The sequence below is a fragment of the Eublepharis macularius genome, chromosome 3, assembly GCF_028583425.1.
Source record: "Eublepharis macularius isolate TG4126 chromosome 3, MPM_Emac_v1.0, whole genome shotgun sequence".
Lineage (NCBI taxonomy): Eukaryota > Metazoa > Chordata > Lepidosauria > Squamata > Eublepharidae > Eublepharis > Eublepharis macularius.
Window position 1 is genome coordinate 183,715,473 of NC_072792.1, and position 19,971 is coordinate 183,735,443.

A 19,971-nucleotide genomic window follows, 5' to 3' on the forward strand; every position below is an offset into this window, starting at 1 on the left:
TATCCCTACAGGCCATCACCTAGACTTTCGCTCTACAGACAACTTACGTTTGCCATTGCTAAATCTGTAGAACTTTTCCTTAGGACTGCTAAGGCTTGACAAGGCAGCTTCCAGCAGATACCCTGCAATGATGCTTGATTGGGCTGTCTGAACTTCAAATTGAGGCCTGGAGCCCGCCCTTTCTCTTCCCCAACCAATCAGACATGAGGTTGTGAAATCTTTTTTTTTCAAAATTTTTTATTGGATTAGATTATAATATTATTCAAAACATACATTGCCCCCTTATAGATCTTTTTCTAACCCCCTCCCTTTCCTCCCCCCTTTTTGTTGACTTCCAACAGTTTTCCAACCCTAAGTCTATCTTATTATTTAATTACGTAATATCTCATATATCCTATTATACACACATTTAATACTCTTTTCTCTAAGCTTATTTAATCTCTACTAAAAATACTCTATAATATAAATTTCCCTTTGGATGCCTCAATTAAACCACATATCCTACATAAAATAATACTGGCATAATAATATATATTAGCAATCAAGATATTAAAAGATATAACATTGTATTCATTTTACTTTCCAATCACCTATGTTCTTTGCTTTCCACCATCATCCTAACTCTAATATTAGCTTAGACTCTAATACTCTATTACTCATCCATCTTTTACTATTTATGTTCTAGGCTTCTTTTAAATCTATAAGGTAATTGTTATATTCAAATATCTCTTACATACACTTTACTTAAACTATATATTGTAAATAATATCTAACTATCTTAATCTTATATATCCATAGTGAAACATCCATTATTTAGTACTCTATAGTTTTTGATTTTATCATAACTCCATTAATAGCTTAGATTTTTATAATTAAATTCCCCCCTCGGTAAAGTCACTTCTCTCTTCTTCTGTTACATTTCAATAATTCTCGAACTGCCACAGTTCTCCTTTCACGTCCCATTTTTTTTCTAAATATTGTTTCAATTTCTCCCAGTCTACGTTATACTGTCCTGGATCAAGATCTTTAAGTTTTCTGGTCATTTTATCCATCTCAGCCATGTACAACAATTTATACATCCAATCTTCTATAGTTGGTATTTCTTGTACTTTCCACTTCTGCTCATACAAGAGTCTCGCTGCTGTAATCATGTAAAATAACAATGTTCTATACTGTGTTGGAATACCTTCCATTCCCAAGTTTAGTAGCAACAATTCTGGGATCTTATTTATTTGGGTTTGCAAAACCTCATTAATTACTTCAATTATATCTCCCCAGTATTGCTTCGCTACCTCACAAGTCCACCACATATGATATAGTGATCCTTCATGTTTTTTACATTTCCAGCATTTATTTGACATGTTAATATTTCCTAATGCAATTTTCTTTGGTGTCAAATACCAACGATAAATCATTTTATAGACATTCTCTTTAATACTTGTACAAGCCGTAGTCTTCAGAGTCGTTTTCCACAAATATTCCCACGCCTCCATTGTTATTTCTTTATTAAAGTTTATAGCCCACTTCACCATCTGTACTTTTACTGTCTCATCTTCTATAAACCATTTTAAAAGTACTTTATAAATCCTTGAGATTTCCTTTTTACCTTCTTGTAAAATTACCTCTTCTAGTTCTGAGTTCTCCGTTCTTATTCCTCCTTTCAAGCAATCCGAATTGTAAAGATCTCTGATCTGTCTATATTGAAACCAACTGTAACATGAAGACAACTCCTCCTCTGTTTTAATTCTCAATTTTGAAGATTCTACTCGAGTTATCTCCTTATAGGTTAAGCATTGCTGCTCATTATCGACAGTCCTCGGATCTATTACTTCATATGGAACCACCCAAGAAGGAATTCCGTCCTGTAGGTAATTTCTATACTTCTTCCAAATTGTGAAGAGGCTTCTTTGAATATAATGATGTAGAAACATAGAGTCTGCTTTTACTTTGTCATACCACAAGTACACATGCCATCCAAATATTTTTTTATGTCCCTCCAAAGCCAGCAATTTGCGATTCTTCAGTGTCATCCATTCTTTTATCCATGCCAAACATATTGCTTCATAATATAGTCTTAGATTGGGCAGTTGCAATCCATCTCTCTCTTTAGCATCCTGTAATAATTAGCTTCTCTCCAAGTATCGGGGACTTCCTGGTCTTGCATAACTCCATTAATCACCTCTTTCAGGAAAGGCACGAGTTCATTAGCCATTACCTTATAAAATTTAGCTGTTAGTCCATCCGGACCTGGTGCCTTTCCTAATTTTGTTAGCTGAATTGCCTCTTTTATTTCCTCTTCCGTCACTTCCCTATTCAATTTTTCTCTCCAACCTTCAGAAATTGCAGGGAGCTTCATCTTTTCCAAATAGCTCATTATAAAGTCTTTGTTCACTTCCTTTTTTTGATACAGCTTTGCATAAAATTTGAAAAATGCTCTACTAATGGCTGCTTGTTCCAAATGTGTCTTATTTTCCTCACAAATTTTATTTATGGTTGTATTGTCGAAGGCTTTCACGGCCGGAGAACGATGGTTGTTGGGGGTTTTCCGGGCTGTATTGCCGTGGTCTTGGCATTGTAGTTCCTGACGTTTCGCCAGCAGCTGTGGCTGGCATCTTCAGAGGTGTAGCACCAAAAGACAGAGATCTCTCAGTGTCACAGTGTGGAAAAGATGTAGGTCATTTGTATCTACTCAGGAGGGGTGGGGTTGAGCTGAGTCATTCTGTAAGAGTTTCCCAGGGTGTGGAATGCTAATGGCGGGAGGCTTCACTGTATCCTGAGGAGGTTCTTTTGCATATGGATTGGTGCTTGATGTGCTAATCTTGTCTGCAGGGCTATTGTCGGGTATAGAGTGTTTTGTTAGCCTGGTGTTTTTCAGAACTGGAAACCATGCTCTGTTCATTCTTAAGGTTTCTTCTTTCCTGTTGAAGTTTTGCTTATGCTTGTGAATTTCAATGGCTTCCCTGTGCAGTCTGACAAAGTAGTTGGAAGTGTTCCACTTCCAAAATACTGGACAACACTTCCAACTACTTTGTCAGACTGCACAGGGAAGCCATTGAAATTCACAAGCATAAGCAAAACTTCAACAGGAAAGAAGAAACCTTAAGAATGAACAGAGCATGGGCTCCAGTTCTGAAAAACACCAGGCCAACAAAACACTCCACACCCGACAATAGCCCTGCAGAGAAGATTAGCACATCAAGCACCAATCCATATGCAAAAGAACCTCCTCAGGATACAGTGAAGCCTCCCGCCATTAGCATTCCACACCCTGGGAAACTCTTACAGAATGACTCAGCTCAACCCCACCCCTCCTGAGTAGATACAAATGACCTACATCTTTTCCACACTGTGACACTGAGAGATCTCTGTCTTTTGGTGCTACACCTCTGAAGATGCCAGCCACAGCTGCTGGCGAAACGTCAGGAACTACAATGCCAAGACCACGGCAATACAGCCCGGAAAACCCCCAACAACCATTTATTTATGGTTCTCTTCTCTTTTCTTTTCTTTAATTGCCACGCCAAATATTTCCCAGGTTTATTTGCACCCTCAAACGACCTCTGATTCATTCTCTTGTGGTTCCATTCCAATTCTTTATTATTCATTGCCGTCAATTGTTCTTGTAGGATTTTAATATCCTGATATATCTTCTTTTTCCCTGGTCTCTTCTTAAGTTGTATCTCTTTGGCTTTTATTTTCTCCATAATCTCTAACCTCTTCTTCTCTTTTTCTTTTCTAGCTCTTGCATTTAAGTCCATTAGTATGCCTCTGGTCACTGCTTTATAAGTGTCCCATACCTTATTAGTTGAAACTTCCCTGTTCATATTATGTTGTATAAAGAATTTGGTCTCCCTTCGCAACAACTCAATGTTGTTTTCTTCTTGCAAAAGATCTTCATTTATTCTCCATCCTTTTCTTTTATTTCTTTTCCCAAATCTCCACATGATTGGGTTGTGATCTGAGCCTACCATGGGCATTATTTCCACCTCTTTAGTCCATAATGCTAAGTCTTTGGAGGCCCAGATCATGTCAATTCTTGATAAAGTAGAATGTCTTGCAGAATAAAATGTATATTGTCTAGATTTGGGATTCTGTCTCCTCCACACGTCTTCTAAAGTCTCTTGTTCCTTTATTACAAAAACGGATTTTGGTAGTAGTCCTCTTTTCTTTTGTGCAGTTCCAGATTTCTTATCTTCCTCCAAATTAGTAACTCCATTGAAGTCTCCAGCTAAAATTATCTGGTCATAAGATAGTCCATCAAATTGTTTACTCAAGTCCTCAAAATTTTTTTCTTTTGCTCCATTAGGTGCATATATTCCAATCACCAACAGCTTTTTTAAATTCCACATAATTTCCACTGCTAAATATCTAGCTTCTGCATCACTCACTACTAATTTAGGCTGTAATTCTTCTTTTATATACAGCACCACGCCTTTTTTCTTTTTTTTTGAAGCAGCCACAAATTCACTTCCCAATTTTGCACACTTTAAATATTTTGTATCTTGCTTTTTAATATGGGTTTCTTGCAAACACACAATGTCACATTTTTGTTTTAATAGCCAGTGGAAAATATTTTTTCTCTTGTTAGGAGAGTTAAGTCCATTTACATTCCAAGATATTATTTTGCACTCCATACTCATAATCTTGTTGTTGGTAAGTCCTTTACATTGTCCCTAATAAACTTTTCCATCTCCAATTCAGATCTGATGCGCTTTTTAACTCCTCCAAATTCGAAGGACAGCCCTTCTGGTATTTCCCATCTGTATCTTATCTTCATGTCCTTCAAGATCTGAACCAAGTCTTTATATTTTTTCCGTTCCAACAGCATCAATCTGGGCAATTCCTTCATAATAATCACCGCCTTGCCGTCAACCTTCAATGGATCCTGAAATTGTTTACTCACAATCATTTCTCTTATATTTCTAGTCGTGAATTGCACAATCATATCTCTTGGTAATTTCCTCTGGGTCGCGAATCTTGAGTTTATTCTGTATACCACATCTAGGAAAGCCGCAATTTCATCTTCCTCTTTCCCCAGGTATCCAGCCAAAACTTCTATAATCTGTTCTTGGGCAGATTTTCCCTCAATTTCCGGCAAAGCATGAAATCTCAGTTTTCTCCATATGTTTACTTTCTGCTACAACTATTCTGCCTCTCATCTCCCTCATCTCAGTTCGTTGTGTGTCTGCTACAGTGTCCATTGCATTTTCTACTACATTATCCCTTTGCTGTGTGGCTTGCAGTTCATTTTGTATTTTTTCCATACCTTTCGTCAGTTCCGCCAATTCCTTCTTAAGTGTCTCTTTAAACTCCTTCGCCATCACCTGTATCATATCTTTAACTTCTTTATTTCCTTCTGAAACTTTTTTATCTAGACTTTCAATTGCTGCTTGCCACTCCTTTTTTGACATCGTGGGGCTGGCTTTACCTCGCTCCCACGAGTCCGCTCTTTTCCTTAACTCCGTGGCGTTTAACTTTGTGTCCTTTTACTTTTAAAAGTCCCACATTTAATTTATTTCTTAAAAAACACCTTTACACAGTCCAAAATGTCGGGCGTCTTTTCTCAATGGTTATTTCAACTCTACTTTCAATCCAAGATGGCCTACTTCCTCTTCTGCTGAAGCCACGACCTTTCCCTTCTTCAAAATGGCGTTCTTCTGCTTCCTGTCTCATAGAAAGGGCCGCTTCTCTCCAGCTTCTCTATCGTTCTGACGTACTTCCTGTTCCTCTGCCCCACACAGCAGTTCTTGCGATGATGAGGCTTTCCCACAGTCCACTATCTCTTTCTTCCCGCAGGTATGTAAACAATTATCAACTTTCTCTGCTAACTTCGTTATACATAGTCCTTTAAAAAAAAAAAATCTTGCCGGAGTTTCCCCTCGTTACAGTCAACCTGCGGCAGTTTTTAAAATCACTTTAATACTTTGCTTCTTAAAGTACTCAGTCCCGTTTCAAGAGATAGTAATCTTTACCTTCTTAGTCATTTTCTCGGGTTGTAATCACTGTTTCAATATTCAATTCACTTCAAATCCCCTTGTCTCTGTATGAAGCTTGGGTATGAGGGTCTTATGCCAACCGAATTGGCTCCAAGACTGCTGCAGAGATCTTGGCAAAACCTCTCTTCGGGTGGGACCTCAAAGGACAAGAGGGAGTCCGTTGCGTAGGACCCCCCCTCGCCCGAGATCAACGCGCCCTCAGGTTCTTGAGCGTTCTACGCCTGTTCTCCGCCTGAGAACAGTTGGCTACGGGCAAATCCTCGCCCCTCTAGCCTCCAAAACAGCAGCCTGGACAGCTCAGCTCTTAGAGCTGCGTTAGACCTTCATGGATTCCAAGCCGGAAGTCATGAGGTTGTGAAATCTTTACGAGAACCTCATCAGAAACACTTTGGTTTTCCACCTTACAAACACAAGCCAGTGTTGCAATAGTTAAATAACACATTTATTGCATTGCGATTTCCCTCTCCATCTACTCTATATTATGTTGACAATAACCAGGTGCACAGAAAAACAAGGCAATTTCTTTGAGAAGGGACAGCATTGTCATTGATAGCAAAGTTCCACAGAAGTCTTTTCTGAGAGTTGTAGACTTAAACAGCAGCATAATCAAAAAGGGTCCAGTAGCACCTTTAAGACTAACCAATTTTATTGTAGCATAAGCTTTCCGGAATCACAGTTCTCTTCGTCAGATGCACAGCAGCATGACTCTACAAAGTAAAGGATGAAAGTCCAGGGCACAGAGCCGAGGGAATGGATGGAGACCTGTGACAGAGACAGAACTGACTATTCCAGAAAGAGAGAGAAGACATTTTTTCACAGTCACTGTTGATCCAACAAGAAATGCATACGCTCATTATGTGGCAAACATAGAAAAAGTATGTGCAAAATTCTTCCAGTTTTCTGCTGAGTTACCACCTTTGTCTTTCTGCCTCCAGAGTTTTATCCCACTTATTGGGGGAAACTTGCTCTAAAGCAGACACATGGCAAGTAAGAGTCTCCTTGACTGTTTCAAAGCAGTACATTAATCACTAAACCTCAAGGTGGTATGATGATGTTATCTAAAATGCTAACAACCAAATGGCCCTGACACTGGATACTTAAATCTGGAGCTTTGAGCCATGAACGGTCAAGACAGATCTTCCCACATACCTAAAAAATGCCCCAGGTATGCAGAAAAATCTGAAATCTAAAAAAAATGCATTGGGTGGTTAAAATAAAACTCCAAATGATAAAAGGAGTGCCTGAAGCTTTAATCAGTGGATATAGCTAGGCAGCCATAACAGTTTAGCCAGTATACCAACTTGATTTCTATCAGGAAAAGGTGGGGGCAGGGCCATTTCCAGGGCTGTTTTAGCCTTTAAGGGAGGACTAGGGCTGCCAGGACGGGGGCATCTCTGGGGCAGCTGAACAGCAGGGTCACTGCCAGTGGGGCACGACTTCACTTCCAGGAGTGACATCTTCATGCTGGATGAAGGAATGCTCCTGTGATTCTTAAAGAATTGGCCCTGTGCAAAGTGCATGAAGATCTTGAAAATGATGAGTACCGGGTAAGGGGACCTGGCACCTCTAGGGAGGACACATTGAGGCCAGTTCTAGAAGCAACCACCACGCCACTTGATACTACATCACTTGCATGATTCACCCAGACCTGGCTGCTTGTTACTGTTCATCAGCAGCCCTTCCTCCAAAACCAGTGGTTCGAGTTTCAGAGCAGGATCCAGGAGACCCAGGTTCTAATCAGCACTCTGCTGTGGAAGCTCAGTGGCAGACTTTGATCCAGTCAAACACTCTCAACCTAACCCACCTCTCTGGGTTGTTGTGAGGAAATTGCAGGGCTTTTCAGGTCCAGAACTCTCTCTGGGATTCTGCCCTCAAGCAAGCCCCAGAGACTGGCCAGCCAATCAGAGATGCTGAGTAGAGGGGGAGTGACCGCCTCAGTTTAAATGGAGAGCAGAGATACATTTCTCTTTGGACAGGGATATCCAGAGCTTTTAAATTATCCTCAACTAGAAACAAAGCCCGTTGTGGGAAAAAATACAACGGGCTCTAGAAAGGGGAGAGCGGGCAGACAAGTATTCCCTCCTCCTCCGTCACTGATCCCGGCCAGTGAAGGAGGGGGGTAGGCATTGCCACCTGCTCCGCACCTGATCTCAGCAACGTGAAGGGGGTGGTGGGCTTTGCTGCCTGTTGCATGCCTGATAGAGGTTGGGTAAAGGGGGACAGGCATTGCCACCTGCTCCACTTCTGATCCCAGCTGGGTGAAGGGGGTGGGCATTCCACCTGCTCTGCTCCTAATGCCAGTTGTGATAAGGAGAGTGGTGGTAATTACCACCTGCTTCACTCCTAATACCAGCTGGGTTAAGGTGGGGAGTGGGCATTGCCATCTGCTCTCCTAATAACAGCTGAGTTAAGGTGGGGGTGTGCATTGCCGCTTGCTCTGCTCCTAATACCAGCTGGATTAAGGCAGGGGCGGGCATTGCCACCTGCTCTGCTCCTGATCTCAGCTGGCTGAAAGGGGCGGGTATTGCCACCTGCTCCGCTACTAATATCAAGACCAGGGAACCACAACTATGTATAAATTTTTGTTAATCAATTTTTGAAGTGCAAAAGTGCAAAAGTGCCAATGTGAATAAATACAAAAAGATAGTTACAATATAAATACAAAATACAAAATACAAAATTACAGAGTCCATCCATGTATATCACATAAAATCCTGAATAAATATTCAAAATATTCAAAATATTCAAATATTCAAATCCTGAATAAATATTCAAATACTCATACACAATGGTGTATGATTATTTGTTTGTTACAATATATTTTTATGCTTGCAGTGTGTCCGGTCTGAACTGTTTTATGCCCAGGATGAAGTGAGTTTTTACTCACAAAACGGGTTAATGAAAAATTGCCTGCATACTCCCGTCGGTGATTTTTGATGTATTAATTCAAGTTGTTGGACTGTGAAAGAAATAACATCTTGCACTATTCCCCACCTACTGGCTTTTCTATTACTGCTGGCATCTTGCACTTTAAATGTGTTGAAAGAGCTCTACGGACTTTGAATATTTATTCAGGATTTTATGTGATATACATGGATGGACTCTGTAATTTTGTATTTATATTGTAACTATCTTTTTGTATTTATTCACATTGGCACTTTTGTACTTTTGCACTTCAAAAATTGATTAACAAAAATTTATACATAGTTGTGGTTCCCTGGTCTTGTTGTTCTCCTCTGGTTTCATATCAGGGTTGCCCGTTGTTTTCCTCCGCCACTAATATCAGCTGGGTTAATGTGGGGGGTGGGAATTGCCACATGCTCCACTTCTAATACCAGCTGGTTTAAGGTGGAAGACGAGCATTGCCACCTGCTCCGCTATTAATACCATCTGGCTGAAGGGGGCAAGCATTGCCACCTTCTCCGCTATTAATACCAGCTGGGTTAAGGTGGTGGTGGATGTTGCCACCTGTTCCACTCCTAATACCAGCTGGCTGAAGGGGGGGCAGGCATTGCTACCTCCTCTGCTCCTGATATCAGCTGGGTTATGGTGGGGGGGTGGGCATTGCCCCCTGCTCCACACCTAATATCAGCAGGGTTAAGTTGCAGGGAGGGCATTGCCACTTGCTCTGCTCTTGTTCCTGGCCTGGGCTTCTCACCACAGCATGTTCTCTGGAGTGATATGGTGAGTTACCTGGGCTTTCCTCTGCGGCATCGCCCTCTGGTGGTGCACCAGGGTATAAAGTGAGTTGTTTGAAACACGTTTACTGAATTATCAGGGATTAGGAACGGTGGATAAGAAACTGGAACCAGCTTAGTCGCTTCTCAGTTCCCAGTTTCTTATTTGCCGTTCCTAGTTCCTTATTCGTAAATGCAAACACAATTATTAAGGAAAATTGAAAAGCTCTGCACTCCAAAATAAATTTTGGAGCAGCACATATCATATACCTCCATATTCAGGGACACTGCCCTCCAAGTGGACCTATGCTGGGTCCTGCTCCAAAGCCCAGTTCTTGTGGTGTTCACTCTTTCAAAATAGGGTGCCCCAGAACAAATGCACAGGCAGAAAGGGGGGAAGCTGCACCTAAAACAATCTTTGGATCACCCTGAATCACACAGCCACAATCTGCAGAGATTGTCCCCTACAGGAAGACATGCACTGGTGCCAGTCCAGATGTTGGTTCTGGCATAAAGAGCTGTTTGGGCTCTCTTGTCAGGTGTTGTTTGCATCTGTCATATTCAGACTGAAGCCTGGGACTGGATGTTATGGTTATTCTGGCCTACGCTGTAAGAGGTTAATAAGAGTTAGTAACTTTGTCTCTCAACCTCACAATGTGAAAGTATGTTTGTTATCTCATATAGACTCTGCATAACTTTAAATCCTGCTGCTGTTTCCTGCATAGATGTTTACCAATGGATTTAGCCATCCTTTAGGAAAGGGAGGGGTAGCAAAGAGGGAGTTTTAGCCTTTAATATATATGCCTAATACCTGCTTGTACCCTCATTCCTGGCAATGAATAAGTATGAACCAGTATGATCCTGGTTAGAGGTGGGCATGGTCCAGAAAACAGACCTAAATTAGACATGGTCCTACCCGATTTTTGGTTCACTAACACACAGTTTGTGGGACTCACTATTCATGAACTTTGGTCAATTTGGGCTGGTCCATCAGTCCGTGGTCCATGAGTCCAGACTAGAGATGGGCACGATCTGCATTACGATCGAAAAAACCCCACGATAATGGCAATCGCACGATCATGACATGGCGGATTGTTGTCTTCCATGGCGAACGATCCAGCGGTCGGGAGGGGGTTGGACCGGGGCTGGACCGGGGCGATGGTGATAGGATCGGGAAGCCAGACATTCAGGCACCAGTAATCTATTCCCCTGGCAATGGAGCCAGGGGAATTCCTGAGCTCTGTTTGCCCTCCTTCTGTCACGGAGGTTTCATGCTGCACACGGAGGTTTCATACTGCAGCTTGAGGTTAACTTTTTAGCAAAAGAAATTTAAGGCAAGAAACTTGATAATATTTCCCCTAGGGAGGAAAAGCAAACAGTTGTGAGTGAAAAGGTGGCTTCCTGAGAAAAATATAAGCAAAGTGATTGGGAGAGGAAGGGGTTAAGAGAGAGAGAAAACAAAAACCCCTGGCTTTGAGAGCGGCTATCAGCTGAAGCTGTTTTGCGCTCCTCTCCTCCTGAGTTCATTCAGTGCGTTGAAAGAGTTAATACTGAAAAGAGATCTCTCTCTCCTCCTGGCTTCTCAGCCCAGTGCCTGCATCCCTTTTCCAAGAAGTTAAGAAGGAGAAGAGGGAGAAGTTAATGTGCAAAAGAAAATACAGCCGTCTTTAAACTCTCAGCTGGTGGAACTCTAATTAGACAGGTGGTACAAATGATTTGGCTTTTTCATGACTAGAAGGGTAATACTTGGTAAATAGAGGGCTCAGAGGAGCTGAGCGGGAGTGTTTGCACGTGCCCAGCGCCCGCCACTGATCCACGGATCGGGAAACGGGAGATGCTCGGCACGAATCGTTAATTTGGGATCGGCGCCAGCACCAATCCACGATCAGCTTGATCATTAATTTTTTGGAGATCGTGCCCACCTCTAGTCCAGACATCCTGGCGCTGATCTGTCAATTCCCTAGGCAATGGAGGAGATGTCCGCAGACCTTTTGCAGCCCAGAAGTGACATCATCATATGGTCCCAGGAGCACATGCACGCACTTCGTGCGTACATATGGTGACAGGGTCACCACCTCCTGCCAGGAGTTGCCCCAAGTGCTGGCAAATAAGTTCTACCACCTCTTTCCCTAGAAAAAAAAGCTTTGCTTGTAAGTGCTTAATTGTCTGATACAAAATATGCTGGCAGATATATAATCACAAAGCAAAATCATATACAATATACAGAAAATATTATCTCCACAATGGCAATCTTCAGTCTTCAGTACTTGTGTTGATGAACACACGTGTGCTAAAATCGAATGTGCGTAGGTCGTGTGATCATTAAAACAAGTACTTGTCAGATAGGCCTTTAGCATATCTGCCATGTATCAGGTGTGTTGTGATAGTATTGTGTCTCTGAGTAAAACCAGTATTCTGTTGCTTTGTTGCAAACTACTTATCTTCCAGACAAGGTGTTTTGGTTACCAGTTCCTGCTGAAGCCTGGGAACCCGACCTTGGAATTAACGCAGAGACTGAGCAGAGCTCCTCTCTCCCCCCCTTCCCTTCTTCCCAGGCAATGCGCGCCAAAACCTCCATTGGCCTCTCCTTCCCACTGGGGGTGGGGGTGGAGACAGTGACCTATAATTGATCCTGCTTTACTACCTTTAGGCATTCCAGTCAATTCCATTGTTACAGCTTCTTGAACTGATATCTTTCCTTAAAAAAATAATCTTTAACTCATACACCACAGTGATGCAGTGAAGTGATTGGCGAAGTACCTGGCAAGACTTGACAGTACTGAAGACTGGCGACTGACATTATGGAGAAATATGGCCTGCATATTTTGTGCCAGACAATTAAGCACTGTTACAAGTAAATTTTGTATTGTGTTTCATTAGTCCATAGCACGGTGTTATTTTGTGTTTGCAATGAAACTCTTCTTTCTTAATTTCATGCCCTTGCTGGGATTTATTTGGTAATATTTTCATTTGTCATTTCATAATGCAAGTGCTATTATTAGTGAGGTCTTCCTCTTGCAGTAATTTCTCCTGAATTTCGGGATACTGTTAAAATCTTCTATCATGTCATTGCCACCAGGAAAACCACAAAGTTTAGCAATATGGTGTGGCTATGCCTCCCACTCCTCTACTGGTTCTGATACCCTTTGGTTAATTTACGTTGAATGGAGTCCTTTCTTCTGGGTGTTCAGTATGCCTCGCTGTGAACAGAACTGGGGGTTTCTTTCTATCTTCTTTAGGCATTTTGCCAGCAGCAATCCAGGCCTTGCAGAGATCTTTGCCTTCTTGTTCATCACTGATTTGAAACTGTGGCTTCTTCCTGCAGCCAAGTTCTCTTTTCTCAGGTACACTGGAGGAAACCTGGTCAATCCAGCCCCAACATTCCCATACTTCCATAGCTCCCTCAGCACAGGCCACTATGAGAAGCCATCTCAGACCCCCTCCAGCCAGCATGACCTAAGCCTTGCTCAAGATAAACTGAAGTCACATGCTAGGACCAAAATCATGGGGCATACTTAGAGTACGGAATCTTGCACTTTGGGATTTTTTGTTTTTAATTTTTTAAAAATTTATTCGTGCAAAGCAAAGAAAAGGGGGAAAGTGGAAAGAAGAAACAATAACCACAGGGAAAAAAACCCAGTTAAACAATGATGGTGAATCTATACATAAGTGTCTATAAAAGGTCTCCAAATATCTAAAAATAAGTCCATTTGCAGGTCATCTATATGTGATACATTCAAATGTTGATACGTTAAGGTTTTCAATCCAATCAGCTATTCCTTAGGATCACTCAAAAAGTTCATAGGATCCAGCTTCAAGTATAGGTCCAAGGGCTTTCCTTAGGAGCAGCAACCGACGCATGTTTAAATGTAGTTTGAATGAGAGTTTCTGAATATTGAAAATAATGTCGGTGAGATAACTATCTTTGAAAAAGACCCTGAAACGGGACCCCCCAAATGAACCGGTCTGCCCGTTAGATGGGGAAAAAATTCCAACCTGCATGTACTTGGACCTATACTTGAAGCTGGATCCTATGAACTTTTTGAGTGATCCTAAGGAATATTAATGGACTTTAAAAGTATCAACTATTTATAGAGAGTATCATCATTGCTTTGCACTAGCACTTTATGTATAGGTCTATATATGAAGACTGTGTGTATTGACATATATTGAATGGCAAATTAAACTATGCAATAACAATAAGAATATTTTTGCAGTTGTTATAAGTGTTTATTTCATTAGGTTGTCACAATTATTGTTTTCCTTTGCTATGTTAGTCTGTAGTAGCAAAATAGAAGAGTCCAGTAGCACCTTTAAGACTAACCAACTTTACTGTAGCATAAGCTTTCAAGAACCACAGCTCTCTTTGTCAGATGCAGTTTCATGTAGGTGTTGGGGGAGAGTTGCCTGGTCCCCCAGGGACCAAACCCAAACCAGGGAGCAGAGGCTTGGGAGGTGGAGGGAAGCAGGTATATAACTCCTGTACATGTGTTTTGCACACACGTGCTCCCGAGCTCCCCTGTTGTGCTGGAAATGGCATCATTCTGAAAACAGATTCATTAAAAATTGCCTGCTTGGAGGTATATTTTTTAAAAAAATTATTTTTTTAAAGCATTGAAGAGATACAGAAAAAATGGGGGAGACGTACAAAAAATTAAATTTAAGAAAATATAGAAAATACACGTTACAAGGATTATTAGAATGCTACAGCCATATAACATTTTTCAGGTATGCAATATAGATGAATTAATAAAATATTTCCTCTTTCCTTCCTAATCGCTTCTCTCTCAGATCAACAATATTAAACTATATAATCAAATTAATCCATAATGAAATTTATTCATCATTAACTATTGCAAATTATAAAATATTTAACATTCTATACTAAAATGTTATTACTACATTGCTATAATAACATCTTTGTATTTTATAATTGTTGATTTAATAAAGAACCAATACATTTTCAAATAGGTTATCAATACATCTTGTCGAAGGCTTTCTCGGCTGGAGAATGATGGTTGTTGTGGATTTTCTGGGCTGTATGGCCGTGGTCTTGGCATTGTAGTTCCTGACGTTTCGTCAGCAGCTGTGACTGGCATCTTCAGAGGTGTAGCACGGAAAGACAGAGATCTCTCAGTGTCAAACTGTGGAGAAGATGTTAGCAGGTAATTTATATCTACTCAGGAAGGTGGGTTTGGGCTGAGTCATCCTGTAAGAGTTTCCCAGGGTGTGGCATGCTAATGGAATGCTAATACTTCACTGTATCCTGAGGAGGTACTTTTGCATATGGATTCTTTTGCATATGGATTATACATCTTCTCCACAGTTTGACACTGAGAGATCCCTGTCTTTCAGTGCTACACCTCTGAAAATGCCAGTCACAGCTGCTGGTGAAACGTCAGGAACTACAGTGTCAAGACCATGGCTATACAGCCCGGAAAATCCACAACAACTATCATACATCTATTTATAGAATACCATGTCATATTAAAATTATTAATGTTAATTACTCTGGGTGTAAACAGTATTGAATAACATGCAACTTACATCAGAACAGACTTAATGTTGCTCCTGCTCGGGCACTGCTCTGTCTCTGCCACCTTGCTACTGCTTTGCCAGCCAGTTTCCTGTCATAGTTTGCACCTTCTGCCACTCACCTTTTTGGGTGCCCTTTGTTGTTGTATGCAGGCATGTGTGTAGCATAATTGAGGAAAAACTGCTGTGGATTGATGTTTTAGAGGGAGGGTTGATGTAGTTTTTGGTTAAGAGTGAAAATAACTGTCCCAGAGACCCGTTTCCCCAACTCCTCTTAAACAGTGTGCATATGCACAGCTGCCAAACACTTGCTTGGATACTGTTCTCAAAGCATTCTTCAAGATTTGTAAAAAATGAACCCCATTGCTGTGTGTGCTCAAACTTTGTGGGCTGATGGTTTAGAGAAAAGACTGTGTTCTGTGAAATTATGACAAAATTAAGTGCCAGTTTGGTGTTGAGACCCAGTTTGGTGTAGTGGTTAAGAGCACGGGACTCGAATCTGGAGAGCCGGGTTTGATTCCCCACTCCTCCACGAAGCCAGCTGGGTGACCTTGGGCGAGTCACAGTTATCTGGAGCTCTCTCAGCCCCACCCACCTCACAGGGTGATTGTTGTGGGGTAATAATAACACTTTGTAAACCGCTCTGAGTGGGCATTAAGTTGCCCTGAAGGGCGGTATATAAATCGAATGTTATTATGTTATTATTATTAAAAAGAGTTTCCCCTAACAGCGGAAGCCTTCATTGCAAAGAACAGATCCAAAACTCATAATAACAAAAAAAAATCCCACATGTATTAGACCCAAACTGGCAATGCCCCACATGGAAAAAAACAATAACAATTCATACTTTGTTTAGAAACACCAGATTCAAAACTAAAATTGAAATTTTCTCAGTGCACACTCTGGCTCATGGGTTCCCTTAATGTAGCAAAAAGTTCTCAATTCCAAGGAGCAGTAAAAAGTTTAAATGAAGGTGCCATCTACTGGCTAACATTGGAATTGCAGGGAAACCATGAAAGATTTTATGATGTGCTCATATCAGGTGATACATGTTCTTAGACCTCTTTTTTACTTTGGTGAAATATGATGATGGTATTTAGTTATGTTGTGGTACCTCTTTCCATTTTATATGTTTACAAATCAATACGATGCAAAACCAAATTATTCAAAAAGGCTTTTTACTCAGATAGGAGGGCTGTATTGTAGGGAGGGGGTCTCAGATGCTTCACTAATGAGTTAGGGACCATAGACTTCATCACTATATTGCCTTATGTCCTATCTGTTGCTTTAAATATATGCTCGGCTCCTATGAGCTACCTGTGCTTCATGCTGTCTAAAGTCAGTCCTAGAATTGCTTATGTTCTCTTTCAGAATTTCTTCCACTCTGTATTGGATTCTTACTAATGGTATGTCTTTGTGAACTTGTGTTTATGAACCCTATGGCATTATTTATGGAAGCATCCATGATATTGACTGTACTCATCTTACACTGTGTGATCTGCCTTGAGTCTCAGTGAGAAAGGCGGACTATAAATGACATAAATTAAATAAATAAATTAAGAAGACGAAGAGGGGGACTTGCAAGGGCTTGCGAGGGATGGAGCGGAAATCATATTCATCTCTTGCCAAGTTCTATTCCCCCCTTCTGGCCCCAAATCCTTCCTCCCTTGCCTCCTCCTCCTCCTCCTGTTAGGGAACCTCTAGCACATAGCTACATGTCAAAAAACCTACCCAGATGTCAATTCTATTTTTTCTTTTTATTTACTTACTTATTTATAGCCCTCCTTCTCCCTGGGGCTCAAGGCAGATTACCCAATGTAAGTCAAATGCAACCAGTCCGATGGGACATCCGATAAACAATGCAACGGGATTTGGATTTGTAGAAATCTGCCACCACCTAGAAATCTGAAACTGTCCTGTGCTTGGGTAGATGGTCTCCTCAGGAATCAGTTGCTTGGCAAGCGGGCCTATGAAGAAGCTGGAGGCTCGGGTCTCAGAGCTGGACCACAATAAGCTTGCAATAAGTGAACTGGTTGGTCCAGCACTGAAGCTCTGCCAAGCCTCAGCCCAAGTAAGCTCAGAGGTATCTGCCACCAAGTGTTGGGGCCCGGGAGACCCTGCTCTGCTCTGGCCATGGTCCTGAAAGGAAGTCTCGCCGCCAGAGTCCTGAGTCTGACCTGAGTCTGCAGGGAGATGGTGTGCAGCCAGCCTTGCGCTTTGCCTTCTCGGAGCCACTTCTGCCACAGTCCTTAACCCTTTACCCGAGAAACTTTCTCAACTGTTTTGTTATACTGGCTTCTGCCTGGCTCCAGCTTAGGGACAGAATGCCGAGCTTCAGAAAAGAGACAGCAGTGAGCACGTTTACAAATAATTGCTCTACATTCAACCAAATCCGTTATCAGGCCACACACATTGGATAATGCCCCTTCAATGCTCTTTAGCGATCATTTGGAACTGGGTTTTTTGTGTGTGAAACAAAAAACCCACTTCCAAAGCATTGCTAAAGTGCATTGAAAGTGCATTATCCAACATGTGTGGAAACAGCCCAGGAGACTGACATTAATATCAGAGTCTAGCAACATCACAAAAGGCACCACCAGAATCAAACTCCCTCCCATTCCACATAATCCTCTCTTTCCTGCTCTGACCTGGAGAACATCGAGCAGAGGAAGTCTTGTCGGGCCCTCCTGTCTGAGGGGATGGTGCTGGGACCTTCCATATGCAACATGTGCCCTCTGTCCCTAAGCTTTTGATCCTTTACTACTGGGGCGCACACCACTTAACCTGTGCCCTAGAGAGCCTGCTGCTCCATCCCGATTGCTTGTGTAACCCTTGGTCCACTAGAGGGGGAAAAGGGGCAATTTTCCTGGAGAGATTGTAGGGCCTGAAACTGTAGGAAGAAGCACTCTCATTTCTGGAGTACTCCTTTCTATGAATATCATATATTAATATTTTAGACGTGAGAATTTCTTATACTCATTACTGGAAGGGAGGATTGTGTTTATATTAATTGGCTGTTACATGAATAATTTTCCCTGAGAGATTCCAGGGCCTGAAACTGGAGGGAGAAACACTCTCACCTCAGGAGGAGCACTTCTTTCTATGAACACTTTCTATTAATATTTTAAAAACTCCTGTAAAGAACAGAAGACACCGAATGCAAGGCATGGCTACAAGTTAGTGCATTTTCAAGGGACTGGCTAGACAGAAAGACTGAGACCTGGGTCTGCTTGAATACAACATGCATGATTTGTTACATGACTGTTATTGTATATGCTTAACGACAGTTCCAAATAAGATTTTTTTCCAAGTGGGTTCATTGTTATTTTTATAAATGCAAGTGTTTTAAATTAGATATATATATTTATTCGATGTTGCACCTTGTACTAAACAGGTTACACTTGCTTGCAGTTAGATTGAGACTTGTCCTTAAAAACCACCTTTGGGTGATTTTAGGTGGTTAGCCATGTTGGTCTGCAGTGGAACAGCAGGATTTATGTCCAGGGGCACCTTAGGGACCAGATTTTCAGGCTGTTAAGCATTTGAGAGTCTTATCTCTCTTCTTCAGACACCTCTCTAAAGAAGAAAGCTCTGACTCTTGGATCTTACACTGAAAAAAAAACTAGTCGGTCTCTAAGGTGCCTCGGGACTCAAATCCTGCTGTTCCCCTTTGGGTGCTGTCTCCTGATGTACCACACAGGGGCAGCCATCTCGCAGATTTTTAAAAACAAGAGCTACATTTTATTTTATTTTTAAAAAACATCAGTTTCCCCCACATTTTTATAAGGCTTACAGAATATGCTGCTTCACCTCATCCTGATAGTCACCTAAAGTATAATAGACAGTTGTAGCTTATTCTTTTGTCTTTCCAATGAGCCATAGCATGAAGAAATTCATTTTGATATGCCACAGGTAGGTACATGAGAATGGATCCATGTGTTGTGTGGTAATTCAGCATAACTGCATAATAGACAACTTTGTGTTATTGCAAAGGGACATCTTTGTGAGTTCAGCTACTGTTCAAAATGCACACATTTTCATTTTCAGATCTTTCATCATCATCATTTAATGAATTTTATTTTCTAAGGGACTGTATATCACAGGGGTGGCCAAGCTGTGGCTCAGGATACCCAGAGGTCTCTGAGTATCGCTGTGGCCATACATTTTCTTTAGTCTAGTTTATTTCCCTCCCTCCCTTTCTCCCTTTCCTCCTTTCTTTCCATGCCTTTCCCTCCCTTTTCCTTTTTTCCTTCCTTCCTTCTTTCTTTCCATGTCTTTCACATTTTCAGTAAATAAATTGGGGTTGCCAGGTCTGACTTAGGAAATATCTGGGGACTTTGAGGGTGAAGGCTAGCAAGGATGTGACATCACTTTTGTGATGTCACTTCCAAGTCAAAGGTCAGGTGATGACTCTTCCCAAGCTCCACCCCTTCCAATGATGTCACTTCCAGCATACTGCACCCAAACCCCACCCCTTCCTGTGATGTCACTTTCAGGACACTCCCCCAAACCCACCTCCTCATCTGAAGTCACTTCAATGTATCATGTCTTGCGGCTCTCAAACATCTGACGTTTATTCTATGTGGCTCTTACATTAACTAAGTTTGGCCACCCCTGGCCTAAGATGTAATTGGCAGAAGGATACACCACCCACAATTCTTCATTATCAGAGCAGGATTTGAACGTGGGTCTTCCTGCTTTACTTAAATGCTATCCACTAAAAGAAAAAGCTCATATGCTTTGGAGTAATTATCCCCCCCTTG